Consider the following 7,503-nt stretch of genomic DNA (forward strand, 5'->3'; position numbering starts at 1 on the left):
AATAATCCAGAAGATTAAAGAATTCTTTTTTTCTTTCTTTCTTTCTTTCTTTCTTTCTTTTTCTTTCTGTCTGTCTGTCTGTCTGTCTCACTCTGTCACCCAGGCTGGAGTACAGTGATGCGATCTCTGCTCACTGCAACCTCCACCTCCTGGGTTCAAGCGATTCTCCCGTATCAGCCTCCTGAATAGCTAGGATTACAAGTGTGCGCCACCACATCTGGTTAACTTTTGTATTTTTAGTAGAGATGTGGTTTCACCATTTTGACCAGGCTGGTCTCGAACTCCTGACTCCAGGGTATCCACCTGCCTTGGCCTCCCAAAGTGCTGGGATTACAGGCGTGAACCATCGCGCCTGACCTGATGCATTTTATTTCGAAGGCTCATTGATTCGAAGGTTCAGGTTCATTCTGTGGAGTCTTTCATCAGTTTCTTTTCCAGTTATATGATTCAGGCTTCCTGCATCACAATTGCACTGTCTCACTAGGCTGGCATTATCTGTTTTAACAGTTTTCTTTCTTGGACTGATCCTCTTTAGGTAAAAACTAAGTCATTTCAGTTTATTTTAATCTCTCTCTCTTTATTGTTTCAGATTTTAGATTCGGGGGTACATGTACTTGTTTGTTACATGGGTATTGCACGAGTAACGGTGGGTGTTGGGCTTCTAGTGTATCCATCCCCCAAATATTGGACATTGTACCCAGTAGGTAGGTTTTCAACCCTCACTCTTCTCCCACCCTCCTCTATGTGGAGTTCCCGGAGTCTATTTTCCCCATCTTTTTGTTCATGTGTACCATTTATTTAGCTCCCACTTATAAGTGAGGACATGAGATATTTGATTTTCTGCTTCTGTATAGTTTATACTAGAAACATTGATTAGCTATTCACCCAGTGCTAGGTACAGAACAGACTCCCTAGGAGATCATGGGGCACACGGGCCCCAAATTATAGTCCCAGATAATACAAGATAGTAGTTTCTGTAACTGAGATTTGTGCAAAGTCCTATGGGAGCCCAGAGGAGTGGGTTGTTAACCAGGCTGGGGAATAGCAGAAGCCCCGAAGGAAGTAATTATGCTCAGGCTGCAGGAAAACCACTGCTCTCTTGAAAGTGGAGACAGAGCTATTATGTTCTCCACTGTCAGAGGTGAGGTGATTAGGTTTCTAGGGGTGGGGAAGCTAGTCATCTGCTTGCTTCTCATCTATCCTAGTTTTTTATATGCATGGGAACTTTTAACATGGCTGTAAAGATATGGTTAGAAAAAAGCTCTATACGATATTGTGCTCAGTGCAATAATGGGATTAATCCTTGCTTGTATTTGGACCTGAAGAAACAAAGTAAAATGCCTAATCTTTGATTGTATCTCTGCTTTTCACAATCCTCTCTTGTTTCTGTGGAAACAGTTGTAGAGCAGTGTTTTTGGAGATGCATATTGAAAACAGACATTTAACACTTTAAGACAGTGTTTCCCAAACTTATTTGATCTTGTACCTATTTTTTTGGCCTAACTGATTAACATCCACAGCACCATTTGAGGAGTGCTGATCTGGAGTAATAAACGGACTTTTCTCTTTGGCATTGGGACACTTCCTTTCGTGTGTCTATGTCTGCGTGTATCCAGGTGCACATACTGAGTAGCGATGGTTCGGTGTGTGCTTCGTTGCTTTAGTGGGTGTGTGCATGTGGGTCCAAGCATCTATCTTTTATCACTAGAGGCCATATACTTAGGTGTGCAAACATGTCAAGACAGACGTGCTCATTCACACTGGTGACTGTGTGTATGCACATGTGCATGTAGCATGTACATGTGGCCCTTTTTGCAACTACCACAGCATGTTTACCAACGATTCCAGGAACCAATACGTGATAGGAGCTAAATATGCACTTTGATAAATGAGCCTTGAAGACTCCATTTTCCTACGCAATGGAAAACTTCTCTTCGAGAAACAGTTCAATTCAAGGTTCTTGGAAATAGCTAATACGTTATTGGTAAGTTTAGGGTTACAAAATTTATCTCTGAAGATTTACCAGTTCCTGAAGTTATTTCTTTTAAGAGGTATTTCTGCTGTTTTCCACAATGAGTATGGTTCATTTTTGTGTATCATGTATTTAATTCAGCAACAGATATTATTGGATACTATAGTAGTTATCTATTGTGGGATAATAAATTATCCCCACACTTAGTGGCTTAAAACAATACACATTTATTATCTCATAGTTTTTATGGGTCAGGATTTGGCCACAGCTTACCTGTGTCTTCTGCTTCAAGAACTCTTACAAGGCTGCAGTCAAGGCGTCAGCAGGGCTGTGGTCTTATCTGAATGCACAGCTGGAAGGATCTGCTTCTGAGCTTGAGTGGGTAATTCTTAGCAGGATTTAGTTTCTCAGCTCAGGAGGTGTGTCGAGAGTCTCAGTTCCTCACAGGCGATTGGTGAGACCCCATCACTCTCTCTGCATTCTGTTCATGAGAAGCAAGTTACTAGGCCCAATCCTAACACACACACACACACACAGAGGATTATACAACGCATGATGAACAGGAAGTGGGGGTCATTGGAGGTCATTTTGGAATCTACCTAATACTACAGATACTTACTATGTGCTGGCTTTTGTAAATGCCTCATATAGCATAGTGTTTATCAAGAAAATGCACCTTTAAAAAAAAAATCAATTCTGGCCAGGTGTGATGGCTCATGCCTGTAATCCCAGCACTTTGGGAGGCCAAGGCGGATGAATCACGAGGTCAGGAGATGGAGACCATCCTGGTCAACATGGTGAAATCCTGTTTCTACTACAAATACAAAAATTAGCTAGGCGTGGTGGCGCGTGCCTGTAATCCCAGCTATTTGGGAGTCTGAGGCAGAGAATTACTTGAACCAGGGAGGTGGAGGTTGCAGTTAGCTAAGATGGCACCACTGGACTCCAGTCTGGCAACAGAGCAAGACTCAAAAAAAAAAAAAAAAAAAAAATCAATTCTTAAAAAAACTCTCCAATTTCTTCTATTTAACTACCACCACTCAGGCCTGGTCCTTTTGCCTTTTGTATCTGAACTTTGTCAGTGGCCCCCTAATTAGACTCCCTGACTTCAGCCTTGTGTTTCTTATTGCTGACAAAGTAATTTTCCTAAGACCTGCCCTTTTCAACCTTAAGTGGCTGCCTCTTTCTGAGTATGCACTGTTTTTCAACTTAAAAAAATCATGTACTCTATGACAAGTATAAAAATTGCATCTTTTCCTTTATTATGAATTGAAATTTCAAAATAAATATCATGAGAAAAAGAAATAAAAACAATGATATTTTGCTCCAATTAAGCTGTTAAATTGAATTTCAGTCATTTTGAGCATCAAGTCCCTGCTGTTTAGCCTGGTTTGCAAAGTCCACCACAATCTCCATCAGTCCTTCCTTCTTAATACAAGCCTTCCATTACAGTCCACTGGTTTTTCATTATTTTGAGGATATGTTTTTGATATTTTGCGCTTTTGAATTTCTACTCCTTTATTGTAAAATATTTAAAGTTATACATAGAAATGGAAAAGAAAAACCCTCGTGTTAGTTCCATCTGATTAGGATGACTTTTTGGAGGTAATCTATGGTTAAAGGACACACAACGGATGGAGAAAAGATGCTCTGAAATGCACACAAAGGCTGTAGGTATTTAGAAATCTCCTTATTGCTTTATGCATAGAACGGGGTGAAATACGAGGGAAACCATTTTAAAACAATCTTTCCCTCAAACACTGTAAAAAAAAGACATATTAGTATGTAATGACACATGTAATGATAATCTCCTTAGCTAACATTTAAGATCAACTTTATTTTAAAATTTTGCAACAAAGACAAAGTAAAATAAAATTAGTATTACTTATTACTTACTAAAAATTATGTAAGTAGTGAAGGTTCAGTCTCTGATTTTGGAATTTCTATGCCCACTTTGCCTACTGTTCCTTCTTAGAAATCTATGTTGTGAACATGCACTACTCATAATTCTAGTTATCCTACTCATGAGAAGCACTCATTTTATTCCCTTGAATGAAAGAAGAGAAGTTCTTGCTTCTTTGATGGGAACAGATTTCTAGATGATAAGACCCACATTGCCATTCTGCGTTTGCTCTTGTAAATGTGCATCCATTCTTCTGAAGAGGTTTCCTTTGGAAGTTGGAGCACTTCTTGTATTTCAGATCTGTCCACTTCAGATGTTAGCCAGACACGGTGATCTTACAATTCCACACCACCATTTCCTCTGTGTTTATATAAGAGGCAAGTAAGGGAATGTATCCCAATTTCTGTATCATATGGTGTTTTTCTTTCTATGTTATCCTTAGAAATAAATGTGGAAATTATTGAGGAAAAGATAAAACCAACCAACCAGACAAGTCACTTTTTTAAAAACACAAATGAAGTGTGATGAGAAATGAAGGCAAATAAGCTAGACGTTTGTGCTTATTTGGCAGGAAAGGTTTAGTTCATTTTAGATTTTATTGGCTTGTTGGGTGTGCTAGAGTATACTGTAATCCTGAAGACTTTTTTTTTCATTTTCCACAAAAGGTAAATAGCCATTTCCAGGGACTTAAGGGTCAGTTGAGTGTAATCATATATATTTATTAGAAGATGAATAATTTTATAAAACGCAGTCATTTTGTGATTATAGTCAATGTCAGGAAATAGCAGAGGTATTTGTGTTCATACACATCTGGATGGAAAGAAGTTGCTCTATGCCTCCCTTTTACTATGGTGTTCTCACAGCTCCTCTGCATTGAAGAAAATGGGAAAGTTTTTAAGGTCCATCTGACCTGAGAGATCCCCTGATCACTATGAAGTCAGAAGTAGTGGAGAGATGAATGGTTTATAACTCCCAATAAGGCATTTCCTTCATACGTCTGATTAAAGAGATTTATTAGCAAAACCTTGCTTATAAAAGTTGCGCGTTTGATAGACAAACACAAAAATTCAGTTTTTCATGCTGCGACATGTCAAGAACAAACATTCGTCTATTAGGGTGCCCCTCTCAACTAAAGGAAAGGACCTTGACAGGCCAGATCAGCTACTTGGGGATTTTTGCCTTGACAGCCTGTGTTTGTCTTTCAGCTGTGCAGGTAAGTCATACATTTTGCGGTCACTAGATGGCAGTATAACACCAATGAAAAATCTAGGAAACCGATTTTTCCCAATTTCAAAGCAAGTTTAATGTATTTTTATGCTAAGGCAGTTTTAAAAAGACTCTCCAGAGTATGCTAGGAGTGAAAATATATAAACCTATTTTTTAAAGTATCAAACCAAATTATTCTTAAGAGTGAAAAATTGTCTTAGTTCTCTTTTAGCCTTCAGACAATTCAGATTTGTAACTTGGTTTATGTATTTGGAGTATTCTGAGATAATCTTGTAACATTCTTCCTTGTTATTCCTTGAAGAAGTTTTGATACCTCCCAGATGCAAACAAGTAAGTGAAGAAAGATGATACTATTGTAGTCACACGAAAGAAAAAAGAAAAGAAAAAACACACCTCAAAACCCAAACAAATCAAGCCTTCGCATAAACGACCCTGCTCACCTATACTCAGGCATAACCATCTACATATTTGCTTTAAGTACCTTGTCACTTCTGCGGTTCTTATTTAGGTTTTCTGTCTCTTTCTAATGTATCTAACAACGCTTTATTGTCTCATCAGGGTACTTCTTCCAGAATATGATCTCTTTGTAATACCGTCAGAAATATGGAGCCTGCACTAGAATCCAATGCTCACTGCTTCTTGGTGCAGTTTATTCATTCAACAAATATTGTTAAGCATCTTCTGAGTAATTGCACTGACATGGTTAGACTTTGTGTCTCCACCCAAATCTCATCTTGAATTGTGATCCCCAGGTATTGTGGGAAAGACCTGGTGGGAAGTGATTGAATTATGAGGGCAGTTTCCTCCATGCTACTTTTGTGTGAGTGAGTGAATTCTCACAAGATTTGATGGCTTTATAAAGGGCTCTTCCCTCTTCTTTTGCTATGCATACTCTTTCCAGCCTGCTGCCGTGTAAGACGTACCTCTTCCCTTTCTGCCATGATTGTAAGTTTCCTGAGGCCTCCCAAACCATGTGGAACTGTAAGTCAATTAAATATATTTTCTTTATAAATTACCCAGGCTTGGATATGCCTGTATAGCAGTGTGAAAACAGACTAATACAGGCACTATGCAAGTTGCTAGGTATTTAGTGGTATGATGACTCAGTCTCAGTTCTTGTGTTACTTATAATCTAGCAGAAGACAGACATTAAGTAATCTCATAATTAACAAAATTGATCAATTACAATGATGAGAAAGGCTACAAAGAGATATGTTAAGTGATTTTATAATGGGTGGTCTGATTTGATTCACTCGACAAATACTTATTGACTGTCTACTCTGTGCTTGGTACTATTCTAGGTGCTAGGGATTCACCAGTGAGCTAAACAGATAATGATCCCTGTCCATGTGGAAATGTATTTGAGTTGGGGGACACGGACAACCTGCAAAATAAGTGCTATGGAAAAATATGAAGAAGGGATGTGAGAGAAGTGGCATTGAGGAGGAGCCTGGGACTTTGCCTAGTGTAGTCACAGAGGGTCTTACTGAGAGGATATCATATGGCTTAAAGCTTTAAATAAATGAGGGAAAGAGCCACGCGGATATTGGAGGAAGAGCCACTCCAGTCAGAGAATAGCAAATGCAAAGATCCTAGAGCAGAAACATATCTGGTGAGTTCAAGGAGCTGCAAGGAGGTTAGCAAAACTGAAAGGGAATGAATGCGGGTCTAGGGGACTTGGCCAAATCCCCTAGAGCCTAGACTTTTAGCCAAAGTCCCAGGCTCCTTCTCAATGCCACTTCTCTCACGTGCCTTCTTCACATTTTTCCATCGCACTTATTTTGTGGGCTGCCTGTGTCCCCCAACGTAGTGGGAGGCAGATCATGTAGGAACTTATGGCCATTGAAACGTCTGCTTGGACTGAGCCAGAGTCATGGAAGGTTTAGAGCAGAGATGTGACACCGTTTTATTTATGGCAGAATCACTCTGACTCTTGTGATTAAAAAAAAATTTTAGGGGTCAAAGAGAGAAACCAGCAGACCAAGATTCCAGGAGAAAGAGGTTAGTAGCTTGGACCTCGTGGCAGCTATCGGGCTGAGAAGTGGTAGAATTCAGGACGTCTTTTGAAGCCATCCTGAAGGATCTCCTGATGGTCTGGACGGGGCTTAGGAGACAGAGAGAGGAGGCATAAGTGACTGCCAGACATTTGTCCTGACCAACGGAAGGGTGCAACAACCATTAATAGAAATGAAGAAGACTGAGGGTAGAGCAGGTTTTTGGAACAAAAATCAGGAGTTCAGTATCGGGAATGATAAGTTTAAATTACGTGTTATCATCAGGTTGGGCGCAGTGGCTCATGCCTGTAATCCCAGCACTTTGGGACGCTGAGGCAGGTGGATCACAAGGTCCGGAGTTCGAGACCAGATCGACCAAGATGGTGAAACCCTGTCTCTATTAAAAA

Source organism: Mandrillus leucophaeus, unplaced genomic scaffold, assembly GCF_000951045.1.
Source record: "Mandrillus leucophaeus isolate KB7577 unplaced genomic scaffold, Mleu.le_1.0 Scaffold81, whole genome shotgun sequence".
Classification (NCBI taxonomy): Eukaryota; Metazoa; Chordata; class Mammalia; order Primates; family Cercopithecidae; genus Mandrillus; species Mandrillus leucophaeus.